Source organism: Bubalus kerabau, chromosome X, assembly GCF_029407905.1.
Source record: "Bubalus kerabau isolate K-KA32 ecotype Philippines breed swamp buffalo chromosome X, PCC_UOA_SB_1v2, whole genome shotgun sequence".
NCBI classification, from domain to species: domain Eukaryota; kingdom Metazoa; phylum Chordata; class Mammalia; order Artiodactyla; family Bovidae; genus Bubalus; species Bubalus kerabau.
In genome coordinates, this window is record NC_073647.1 from 45,912,321 (window position 1) to 45,925,107 (window position 12,787).

The 12,787-nt window shown below is 40.9% G+C and overlaps 1 long non-coding RNA gene across 1 annotated transcript; it reads right to left on the minus strand.

Moving 5' to 3' along the window:
* Nucleotides 1-9,833: 9,833 nt before the first annotated feature.
* On the minus strand, nt 9,834-10,568 carry LOC129639782 (uncharacterized). The gene is made up of 2 exons (XR_008708597.1): nt 10,432-10,568; nt 9,834-10,250 (listed from the first exon to the last, which is right to left on the minus strand). It is a non-coding gene; the product is annotated as an uncharacterized LOC129639782 (long non-coding RNA).
* Between the last annotated feature and the right edge of the window lie 2,219 nt (nt 10,569-12,787).

Here is a 12,787-nt window from a genome sequence, read left to right on the forward strand (position 1 = left end):
ATTTTCAGCTCTTCAGGCCTAGCAATCTGTTGCCTTCCATTAACAGCAAGTATTTCAGTAAGTCCTACAATGGGCATTAAAGTGTGATAGTGTTAAATGGTGATTATATATACAGGTCTGGAATCACAGCACCCACCTATATCTATACATAAGGTCTCTCTGTCCATACCATCCTGGTAGCTGCTTTAACTGTCTATTTTCAGCTGGCGGGGTTGATAGTTCTCCCACTTCCTTTGAAAGGACAACAAACCCAGGGTCTCCTTCACTCTTAATGATTTTAAATCACATTCAGTGACTGACTTTGAATCATCAACTGTGTCTCTCTGGAGTTAAAGTGCCAGAAAGATTTAACTAGAGAGGTGCAGTCCGATAAAAGATACCATATCATTGACTTAAAATCTGAACTCAACTTTTTTGATGCTGATGTTGAAACTGGGTTTTAATTGTTTCTAAAATGTTTTCTGAAGGCACATTGGATTGCTCTGGTAGAGACTCTGCCTTATATGTCTACATATTTGATTGGCTACTCCTTGAACCTATTTAAACATTTCAAAATGAATGTTAACACCAAATTAAATATTCTATACTCTTATTTTTATTTTTATTTTTTTTAATTTTATTTTATTTTTAAACTTAACATAACTGTATTAGATTTGCCAAATATCAAAATGAATCCACCACAGGTATACATGTGTTCCCCATCCTGAACCCTCCTCCCTCCTCCCTCCCCATTCCATCCCTCTGGGTCGTCCCAGTGCACCAGCCCCAAGCATCCAGTATCGTGCATCGAACCTGGACTGGCAACTCATTTCATACATGATATTTTACATGTTTCAATGCCATTCTCCCAAATCTTCCCACCCTCTCCCTCTCCCACAGAGTCCATAAGACTGTTCTATACATCAGTGTCTCTTTTGCTGTCTCGTACACAGGGTTATTGTTACCATCTTTCTAAATTCCATATATATGCGTTAGTATACTGTATTGGTGTTTTTCTTTCTGGCTTACTTCACTCTGTATAATAGGCTCCAGTTTCATCCACCTCATTAGAACTGATTCAAATGTATTCTTTTTAATGGCTGAATAATACTCCATTGTGTATATGTACCACAGCTTTCTTATCCATTCATCTGCTGATGGACATCTAGGTTGCTTCCATGTCCTGGCTATTATAAACAGTGCTGCGATGAACATTGGGGTACTCGTGTCTCTTTCCCTTCTGGTTTTCTCAGTGTGTATGCCCAGCAGTGGGATTGCTGGATCATAAGGCATGTCTATTTCCAGTTTTTTAAGGAATCTCCACACTGTTCTCCATAGTGGCTGTACTAGTTTGCATTCCCACCAACAGTGTAAGAGGGTTCCCTTTTCTCCACACCCTCTCCAGCATTTATTACTTGTAGACTTTTGGATCGCAGCCATTCTGACTGGTGTGAAATGGTACCTCATAGTGGTTTTGATTTGCATTTCTCTGATAATGAGTGATGTTGAGCATCTTTTCATGTGTTTGTTAGCCATCTGTATGTCTTCTTTGGAGAACTGTCTATTTAGTTCTTTGGCCCATTTTTTGATTGGGTCATTTATTTTTCTGGAGTTGAGCTGTAGGATTTGCTTGTATATTCTCGAGATTAGTTGTTTGTCAGTTGCTTCATTTGCTATTATCTTCTCCCATTCTGAAGGCTGTCTTTTCACCTTGCTAATAGTTTCCTTTGATGTGCAGAAGCTTTTAAGGTTAATTAGGTCCCATTTGTTTATTTTTGCTTTTATTTCCAATATTCTGGGTGGTGGGTCATAGAGGATCCTGCTGTGATGTATGTCAGAGAGTGTTTTGCCTATGTTCTCCTCTAGGAGTTTTATAGTTTCTGGTCTTATGTTTAGATCTTTAATCCATTTTGAGTTTATTTTTGTGTATGGTGTTAGAAAGTGTTCTAGTTTCATTCTTTTACAAGTGGTTGACCAGAGTTCCCAGCACCACTTGTTAAAGAGATTGTCTTTAATCCATTGTATATTCTTGCCTCCTTTGTCGAAGATAAGGTGTCCATATGTGCGTGGATTTATCTCTGGGCTTTCTATTTTGTTCCATTGATCTATATTTCTGTCTTTGTGCCAGTACCATACTGTCTTGATAACTGTGGCTTTGTAGTAGAGCCTGAAGTCAGGTAGGTTGATTCCTCCAGTTCCATTCTTCTTTCTCAAGATCGCTTTGGCTATTCGAGGTTTTTTGTTTTTCCATACAAATTGTGAAATTATTTGTTCTAGCTCTGTGAAGAATGCTGTTGGTAGCTTGATAGGGATTGCATTGAATCTATAGATTGCTTTGGGTAGTATACTCATTTTCACTACATTGATTCTTCCAATCCATGAACATGGTATATTTCTCCATCTGTTAGTGTCCTCTTTGATTTCTTTCACCAGTGTTTTATAGTTTTCTATATATAGGTCTTTAGATTCTTTAGGTAGATATATTCCTAAGTATTTTATTCTTTCCGTTGCAATGGTGAATGGAATTGTTTCCTTAATTTCTCTTTCTGTTTTTTCATTATTAGTGTATAGGAATGCAAGGGAGTTCTGTGTGTTGATTTTATATCCTGCAACTTTACTATAGTCATTGATTAGTTCTAGTAATTTTCTGGTGGAGTCTTTAGGGTTTTCTATGTAGAGGATCATGTCATCTGCAAACAGTGAGAGCTTTACTTCTTCTTTTCCAATTTTGATTCCTTTTATTTCTTTTTCTGTTCTGATTGCTGTGGCCAAAACTTCCAAAACTATGTTGAATAGTAATGGTGAAAGTGGGCACCCTTGTCTTGTTCCTGACTTGAGAGGAAATGCTTTCAATTTTTCACCATTGAGGATAATGTTTGCTGTGGGTTTGTCATATATAGCTTTGATTATGTTGAGGTATTTTCCTTCTATTCCTGCTTTCTGGAGAGTTTTTATCATAAATGGATGTTGAATTTTGTCAAAGGCTTTCTCTGCATCTATTGAGATAATCATATGGTTTTTATTTTTCAATTTGTTAATGTGGTGTATTACATTGATTGATTTGCGGATATTGAAGAATCCTTGCATCACTGGGATAAAGCCCACTTGGTCCTGCTGTATGATCTTTTTAATGTGTTGTTGGATTCTGATTGCTAGAATTTTGTTAAGGATTTTTGCATCTATGTTCATCAGTGATATTGGCCTGTAGTTTTCTTTTTTTGTGGGATCTTTGTCAGGTTTTGGTATTAGGGTGATGGTGGCCTCATAGAATGAGTTTGGAAGTTTACCATCCTCTGCAATTTTCTGGAAGAGTTTGAGCAGGATAGGTGTTAGCTCTTCTCTAAATTTTTGGTAGAATTCAGCTGTGAAGCCGTCTGGACCTGGGCTTTTGTTTGCTGGAAGATTTTTTATTACAGTTTCAATTTCTGTGCTTGTGATGGGTCTGTTAAGATTTTCTATTTCTTCCTGGTCGAGTTTTGGAAAGTTGTACTTTTCTAAGTATTTGTCCATTTCTTCCTCGTTGTCCATTTTATTGGCATATAATTGTTGATAGTAGTCTCTTATGATCCTTTGTATTTCTGTGTTGTCTGTTGTGATCTCTCCATTTTCATTTCTACTTTTATTGATTTGATTTTTCTCCCTTTGTTTCTTGATGAGTCTGGCTAATACTTTGTCAATTTTATTTATCCTTTCAAAGAACCAGCTTTTGGTTTTGTTGATTTTTGCTATGGTCTCTTTTGTTTCTTTTGCATTTATTTCTGCTCTAATTTTTAAGATTTCTTTCCTTCTACTAACCCTGGGGTTCTTCATTTCTGCCTTTTCTAGTTGCTTTAGGTGTAGAGTTAGGTTATTTATTTGACTTTTTTCTTGTTTCTTGAGGTGTGCCTGTATTGCTATGAACTTTCCCCTTAGGACTGCTTTTACCGTGTCCCACAAGTTTTGGGTTGTTGTGTTTTCATTTTCATTCGTTTCTATGCAAATTTTGATTTCTTTTTTGATTTCTTCTGTGATTTGTTGGTTATTCAGCAGCGTGTTGTTCAGCCTCCATATGTTGGATTTTTTAATAGTTTTTCTCCTGTAATTGAGATCTAATCTTACTGCATTGTGGTCAGAAAAGATGCTTGGAATGATTTCTATTTTTTTGAATTTACCAAGGCTAGCTTTATGGCCCAGGATGTGATCTATCCTGTAGAAGGTTCCATGTGCGCTTGAGAAGAAGGTGAAATTCATTGTTTTGGGATGAAATGTCCTATAGATATCAATTAGGTCTAACTGGTCTATTGTATCGTTTAAAGTTTGTGTTTCCTTGTTAATTTTCTGTTTAGTTGATCTATCCATAGGTGTGAGTGGGGTATTAAAGTCTCCGACTATTATTGTGTTATTGTTAATTTCTCCTTTCATACTTGTTAGCATTTGTCTTACATACTGCGGTGCTCCCGTGTTGGGTGCATATATATTTATAATTGTTATATCTTCTTCTTGGATTGATCCTTTGATCATTATGTAGTGACCATCTTTGTCTCTTTTCACAGTCTTTGTTTTAAAGTCTATTTTATCTGATATGAGTATTGCTACTCCTGCTTTCTTTTGGTCCCTATTTGCATGGAAAATCTTTTTCCAGCCCTTCACTTTCAGTCTGTATGTGTCCCCTGTTTTGAGGTGGGTCTCTTGTAGACAACATATGCAGGGGTCTTGTTTTTGTATCCATTCAGCCAGTCTTTGTCTTTTGGTTGGGGCATTCAACCCATTTACGTTTAAGGTAATTACTGATAAGTATGACCCCGTTGCCATTTACTTTATTGTTTTGGGTTCGAATTTATACACAATTTTTGTGTTTCCTGTCTAGAGAATATCCTTTAGTATTTGTTGGAGAGCTGGTTTGGTGGTGCAGAATTCTCTCAGCTTTTGCTTGTCTGAAAAGCTTTTGATTTCTCCTTCATACTTGAATGAGATCCTTGCTGGGTACAATAATCTGGGCTGTAGGTTATTTTCTTTCATCATTTTAAGTCTGTCTTGCCATTCCCTCCTGGCTTGAAGAGTTTCTATTGAAAGATCAGCTGTTATCCTTATGGGAATTCCCTTGTGTGTTATTTGTTGTTTTTCCCTTGCTGCTTTTAATATTTGTTCTTTGTGTTTGATCTTTGTTAATTTGATTACTATGTGTCTTGGGGTGTTTCGCCTTGGGTTTATCCTGTTTGGGACTCTCTGGGTTTCTTGGACTTGGGTGATTGTTTCCTTCCCCATTTTAGGGAAGTTTTCAACTATTATCTCCTCAAGTATTTTCTCATGGTCTTTCTTTTTGTCTTCTTCTTCTGGGATCCCTATGATTCGAATGTTGTAGCGTTTAATATTGTCCTGGAGGTCTCTGAGATTGTCCTCATTTCTTTTAATTCGTTTTTCTTTTATCCTCTCTGATTCATTTATTTCTACCATTCTATCTTCTAATTCACTAATCCTATCTTCTGCCTCTGTTATTCTACTATTTGTTGCTTCCAGAGTGTTTTTAATTTCACTTATTGCATTATTCATTATATATTGACTCTTTTTTATTTCTTCTAAGTCCTTGTTAAACCTTTCTTGCATCTTCTCAATCCTTGCCTCCAGGCTATTTATCTGTGATTCCATTTTAATTTCAAGATTTTGGATCAATTTCACTATCATTATTCGGAATTCTTTATCAGGTAGATTCCCTATCTCTTCCTCTTTTGTTTGGTTTGGTGGGCATTTATCCTGTTCCTTTATCTGCTGGGTATTCCTCTGTCTCTTCATCTTGTTTAAATTGCTGAGTTTGGGGTGTCCTTTCTGTATTCTGGCAGTTTGTGGAGTTCTCTTTATTGTGGCGTTTCCTCACTGTGTGTGGGTTTGTACAGGTGGCTTGTCAAGGTTTCCTGGTTAGGGAAGCTTGTGTCGATGTTCTGGTGGATGGAGATGTATTTCTTCTCTCTGGAGTGTAATGAGATGTCCAGTAATGAGTTATGAGATGTCTATGGTTTTGTGGTGACTTTGGGCAGCCTGTATCTTGAAGCTCAGGGCTGTGTTCCTTTGTTGCTGGAGAATTTGCTTGTTATGTCTTTCCCTGGAACTTGTTGGCCCTTGTGTGGTGCTTGGTTTCAGTGTCGGTATGGAGGCGTTTGATGAGCTCCTGTCAATTAATGTTCCTTGGAGTCAGGAGTTCCCTGGAGTCAGGGTTTGGACTTAAGCCTCCTACTTCCAGTTATCGGTCTTAATTTTACAGTAGTTTCAAAACTTCTCCTTCTATACAGCACCACTGATAAAACATCTACGTTAAAGATGAAAAGTTTCTCTACTGTGAGGGTCACTCAGAGAGGTTCACAGCGTTACATGGAGAAGAGAAGAGGGAGGAGGGAGTTAGAGGTGACCCAAATGAAATGAGGTGGAATCAATAGTGGAGAGAGTGGGCTAGCCAGTAGTCACTTCCTTATGTGCACTCCACAACTGGACCGCTCAGAGATGTTCACGGAGTTATACAGGGAAGAGAAGAAGGAGGCAGGAGACAGAGGTGGCCAGAAGGATAAAAGGGGGAAATGAAAAGGAGGGAGACAGATCTAGCCAGTAATCAGTTCCCTAAGTGTTCTCCACCGTCTGGAACACACAGAAATTCACAGAGTTGGGTAGAGTAGAGAGGGGTTAGGGAGGAGATACAGGTGACCTGGTGGAGAAAATGGAGAGTCCAAAGGGAGAGAGAGCAGTCAAGCCAGTAATCTCGTACACTAGTGAAAAATGGGTCCTGAAGATTGGGTTCTTAAAGGTATAAAATTGGTAACAAATACATAAAAACAAAAATTAGAAATCTAGAGTAGGGTTTGGAATTTCAAAAATGCGATGTTAATGAAAAGAAGAAGGAAAAGAAAGAGAGAAAAAATGAACAAAGAAAAACAAACAAGGTCGTGAAAGTAATAAAGAAACTACAGGTACAAAATTGATAACTAATACCAAAAAGCAAAAATTAAAAATCTAGAGTAGAGTTTGGAATTTCAAAAATACAACGTTAAAAAAAAAAAAAAAGAAGAAGAAGAAGAAAAATAAAGAGAGAAAACAAACTAACCAACAAAAACAATGTCGCAAAAATTATAAAGAAAATACAGGTATAAAATTGATATCAAATACCAAAAAGCATAAATTAAAAATCTTGAGTAGAGTTTGGAATTGCAGATATACGATGTTATATAAAAGAAGAAGAGAAAGAAACAGAGGAAAAAAAAAGTCACAGAAATTATGAAAAAAACTATAGGTACAAAATTGATAACATATATCAAAAGGCTAAAATTAAAAATCTAGAGTAGAGTTTGGAATTTCAAAAATACAATGTTAAAGAAAAGAAGAAAAAGAAAAAAGAAAAAAAAAAAAAAACCACGGTCAAAGAATTATAAAATATATATATGAAGTTTGCTGAAGAAGAAAAAAAAAATAGGGTCTTTTTTTTTTTTTTTTTGCAAAGTAATAGTTATAAAAGTGAAAATTAAAGGACAATAGAGGACTTAAAAAAATTTTTTTTTTAATAAAAAAAAAAAAAGAAAGATTGATCGTAAAAATAGTAAAAATATATCTAGGTCTTTCTCTGGTTTTGTTGTGAGTATTGTGGGTTCAGTTCATTTTTGGCAGTTCCTTAGTCCGACTTATATTTCTCAAGATCTATAGGCCCCTTCCTATGTAATCCGTAGTAACCACAGGGTTTTAATCTATGGCCTGTAGCTTCCAAGGCGTTTCCCTCTGTTATAGCTTCTTCTGTTTGCTGGTCTCTTCAGTGTCTGGTTCCCGCCCTGACACAAAGGGGATGGTTGAGGACACTATTTTTTTTTTTTTTTAATTTAGGCTCACTTGTTCAGCTGCGCTGTGGGGAGGGAGGGAGGGATGCTGCAAACAGATAACACTGGCGTGCGCTCGCAGTGCCTCAGCCACACTGGGCCTGCCCCCGCTCACGGCGCGTGTAGCTGCTCTGCCCACACTGCTTGGGCTCTAGGTTGTTCCGCCGGGAACAATCAGAGGCCGGCCCTGGGCTGAGCTCCCAGGTCCAAGCCGCTCAGGTTCAGGCACTCGGGTAGTCGTTTTGTGCTCTTCCCAGATCCGAGCAGCTCAGGTGATGAGGTGTTTGGCGGGCGCCAATGCTGCGACTTATCGCCTCCCTGCCACTCGGTTATCTGGGTGTAAAACCGGCGCACCTTCTCAGGCAGCTGTTGACCGTCCAGACCCCCAAGAAGTTTTAGTTAGCAAAGAAGCCTGCTTACAGTTTTATAGATAGTGTCTCTCTGGGGCTGCGATTGCCCCCTTCCGGCTCTGGCTGCCTGTCACCGGAGGGGGAAGGTCTGCAGCCGGCTATCTCTGTTCAGTCCTTTGTTCTGTGCGTGGGCCTGGCGGTGTCTTAGGTTAGGGCTGGCTTTTCGCGTGGTAGATATCCCACAGTCTGGTTTGCTAGCCCAAATTATTTCGCTCAGATAGCGCTCAGGACATTCGGCCCGATTCTTACTCTAAGGGACACAGCCCGCGCCGCACTTCCCTGCCCAGCCCCCGCTTGCTAATGCCGTGTGCAGGCGTCTGCGCTGCTTCTCCGCTGGGGGAGTTACCGTAGGGCTCACAATCCGCGATTTTTAATTGTTTATTTTTTTTCCCCCTCCCTTTTATGTTGCCCTCTGTGCTTCCAAAGCTCAGCACAGATTCGGCAGTGAGAGGGTTTCCTGGTGTTTGGAAACTTCTCTCTTTTTAAGACTCCCTTCCCGGGACGGAACTCCGTCCCTCCCTCTTTTGTCTCTTTTTTTGTCTTTTATATTTTTTCCTACCTCCTTTAGAAGAGTTGGGCTGCTTTTCTGGGTGCCTGATGTCCTCTGCCGGCATTCAGAAGTTGTTTTGTGGAATTTACTCGACGTTTAAATGTTCTTTTGATGAATTTGTGGGGGAGAAAGTGTTCTCCCCGTCCTACTCCTCCACCATCTTGGCTCCTCCTATACTCTTATTTTTAAACCACAAAACTTGTAGAACTTGGACTAACAAAGAGTTTATTGCGAAGAATATTTTACGACTGTAGTTATTTAGAAATACTAGGGGATGGTGATAAATATAAGACCAGTTTTACACAGTCTTATATTAATACTTGTATCAAAAGTCTCTGTCCTGTCTTCTCTGGCTCTTCAGTGGTTAGGACTCCACGCTTTCACTAGAGGGGGAACTGGTTCAATCCCTGGTCAGGGAACTAAGAGCCCACAAACTGCATGGTGGCCCCCACCCAAAAACATTATCTGTGTGTCGTGATCCTGTTAGTCATCTGCACCAGGATTGGGCCACCTCCACCGCCCTGCCCTTGGGAACACACTGCTCCCACAAATTTCTTAAGATAACAGTGGCCTATTTGATATTTGGTCTGTTCCCTCCAAACATTATTTTAATCTCTGGGAGTGCTAATTGTGGGTTTTAGTTGTATTAGCATTTTGTGCCTCCTGAGCACCTTTAGCTGACAGCATAGGCGAGTGATGCAACAAAGCCTGTTATGACATAAGTGGCCAGGATGTGATTTCTGCCTGCATCTCTCAGGGTAGTATGACATTCACCATCCCCATGTGAAGCCCTCTTCCCATCTGGGATCTAGCAATCTAGACCCTAATATCATTCCACACCGCAAACAATGGCAGTAAGACCACACTACTACTCCTTGCTGCTGGGATCAATTGTTAACCGGGGTATCCATCTTCAGTGCAGACTCCTGACTCAGTCCAGACCTCTACTCTCTGGCTAACTCTCTTCCCTAATCTCTCGGGACCCTACATCCCTCCCCACTCAGGTGCACACCTCTTTTCTTCCTTCCCTGCCTTCCCATCAGAAAATTCACACATACACAAATATCATCTTTTTACCATTTGATGTTTATTTTAATCACAGCCTTCAGTTTACTATGTTAGTGTGAGAGACAGTCTTTTCCTGGTTGGCCATTTCTAAGAAAGCAGACCTCTGGAGACACAATTCTAAACTATCTGACCTTTTCTATTCAGTTACTGGCTGCCCAGCTTGTACTTCTCCAGGGTCTCTCATTCTGGGGTGGCTGAGTTTATTTTCTCTTTTGATTCTGCCTCCTTCTTTGACTCTGCCTCATAGTTTGGTACCCTTTTTGGCTTTGATTCAGTTTCTTACGTGCACAGGAACAGAAAAAAACAGTTTGGTTTTCTTGTTTTCTTCACCTTCTTCGACTGAGTGGCGTATAATCGGATTTTCTTTCTCAAGGTTCCTTGTAGAGGTCTTCTGATCCTCATGGTCATATTCCGTGCCTTGAAAGACAAGAGAAGGGTATTAGTTTTGAGGAAAGAGTATACCAACTGAATTGGAAGGGAGATTTCATGAAAAGGGATGTGGGCTGATGAAGGCTTTTGTGGCAGGCAAGGGCAGTGTAGAGGTCTTGGGCAGCAAAATCAATGGAGAATGTGGGGAACGTAGATGGAATCATCTTACCTTCACACTGCCTCTGTATCTCCGTTGATAAAGGGCCTTCTTTTGTCCTTTCACCCTTGAAGCAAACCACATGGCAAATCTTCATGGCTGCCGTGGCTTGCTGGTTACCTTAGTCATGATGATAGCATGAAGTGGCCTAACCCAGAATCTCTACCTCTGACCTCCCTATATATACCTTCTCAGGACAATGAGGAGCCACACCCTTCAATCTGATTGGTCAGCTAGGCACTCCCCCAGCCAATGGTGGCTTTGGGGTCTTAGACATCACAATGTACCACTGCGCCCATCAACATGGGTTAGTGGGTGCAAGGGAGGCCATGATACAACTTTTTCACCCCTGACACCTCTGTGTGTCTGATTCTGGCGAGTGGTGATTCAGGGACATGGTGTTTCTTGTCATGACCCTCAGACTTTCCTTCAGTGCCCTTTATTCTTTGACTTATATGTCCCCCTTCAACACTCTCGCCTCCTCCATCCCTGTATGAACCTCTACCAAACACCTTTCACTCCAAATCTGTTTCTCAGTGTCATCTAGTCATTTCAACTTTCGACCACCCTCTTCCTAGTGGGGGTTCTTGAGGGGCTTAAGGAACTTAAGAGCAAGCACTTAACATGGAAAAAGGTAATTAGGAACAGGTTGGATGTTTTTACTACTCCAAGGAGCTTTAGAGACCCCAGGACTTGGTGAATCCTCAGTCTGTTGCCCCAAGGTCTATACACCGTCTCCATAAAATTACACATCAGAGCCAAGAAAGTCATAAATGTCTCCTCCACTAATATTGTTGGGGACACTTCAACTCTCATATTGAATAGGGAAACTCAACTTGCCCATCTACCCTAAATAAATTCCCGATTAAAAAAAAAAAATAAGGTGCCCAAAGGTAAGAGTCAGATGACCAATGCACCACTGTCTCATGACTGAATCACTTCCCCAGTGTTCCCTCATTGACAGTTATCATCAGGTAGGGCCCAATGTGGAGCTGACCAATAGCTGAGCAGGAGAAGTGCCAGTAGGTATATCTCTGATAGTTGGTTGCTTATTGGCAGGGCCGAGTGATGCACTGTCCAATTGCTGGGCAAGACCTGTTGCTTAGTAACAGGATGTGGAGTAATACGGCAAAGCAATGGCTACCTGCTAATGGCTGTGCTCATGCTGCTCTGTTCCATAAGGATACGTTGGGTCCAGTGTGCTTTAATATTTTTGACTGACTCCTTACCCACTGCAGATTTTGATTTCACATGCTTGTTTATCTTTTGTACATCATTCTTTGCATTGTATTCCAAGGCATGCCAGTCAGCAGTGCTTATCTATATGCCCCTCCAACAGCTCCCACATGATATCATGTGCCACATATATTATAGCTAATATTTCAAAGCCAACAAGAATGTCAAAGCCAGCCCACCTTGAGAATTACTTTGACAAACCTTAACCTCACAGTGATTCTTTTTCTATTCACAATGTAACAGAGCAGAGTGAGCACAGCCCTATGCAGTTAGGCATTGATGTGCTTCATTTCAACCCATCCTGTTCCTAGGCAACAGGTGTAGCTTAGCCTTGCTTGGTGCCTCAGATGGCCCCATTCACAAGCAGCCAACTGTCAATGAGTGACCATTCATTGTACTGCTCAGCACCACAGTGGGCCCTGCCCCCATTTACTGTCAAGAAGGGAGTATTGTGGAAGTGATTAAGTAAGGGTGGTGTGGTAGTCATCAGCTGGAAAGTGAGGGAAGTGGCAGATTTAGGCATTCTTTTGGGTGGCCGGGAGATCACCCAGCCTTAGGCCACTGGGTGAGCTGGAGGTCTCAGGGAAAAGACTGGGGACAACATCCTGTAGTGCTCCAGAGCCCTCACTAAGGCCCTCCAGTAACCTTGGCCCAGGCCTTGAGGAGCGGTGAACCTCTCCTGCATCCTTGTCTCTGCAACCTACTAGCAGTGGCCACCTTCTTGGGCCTCAGTCTCTGAGAACTGGTCTCCTCACTTGGACAGACTGAGGAGACAGGACCTATTGGGTTGGGTGCCTGGCTCCATCAAGGATGAGAGCTGGGCAGAATGTGGGAACCTTGCCCTGAAGGAGCTACCAAGTGAGATCTGTTTCTGTTTATCCAGGATGGGACACTTCAAGGTGAAAGTTGTGCCTTGAGACTTTGCCCTCTCTCGACAGGGCAAGAATGACAGAAAATAACATTCATCTGGTAGAGATAGCTAGGAACATGTGACGACGACCTAACATTAAGCACAAAGGATGTGACACCAAGAAGTCTGTAACAACTTACCACAACTCTCTCTGACATTTGCTTTTAAATGTACTTAACTGAAAACGTTCAGTACCTTTGGGTTCTTAGGGCAAGAGCCACC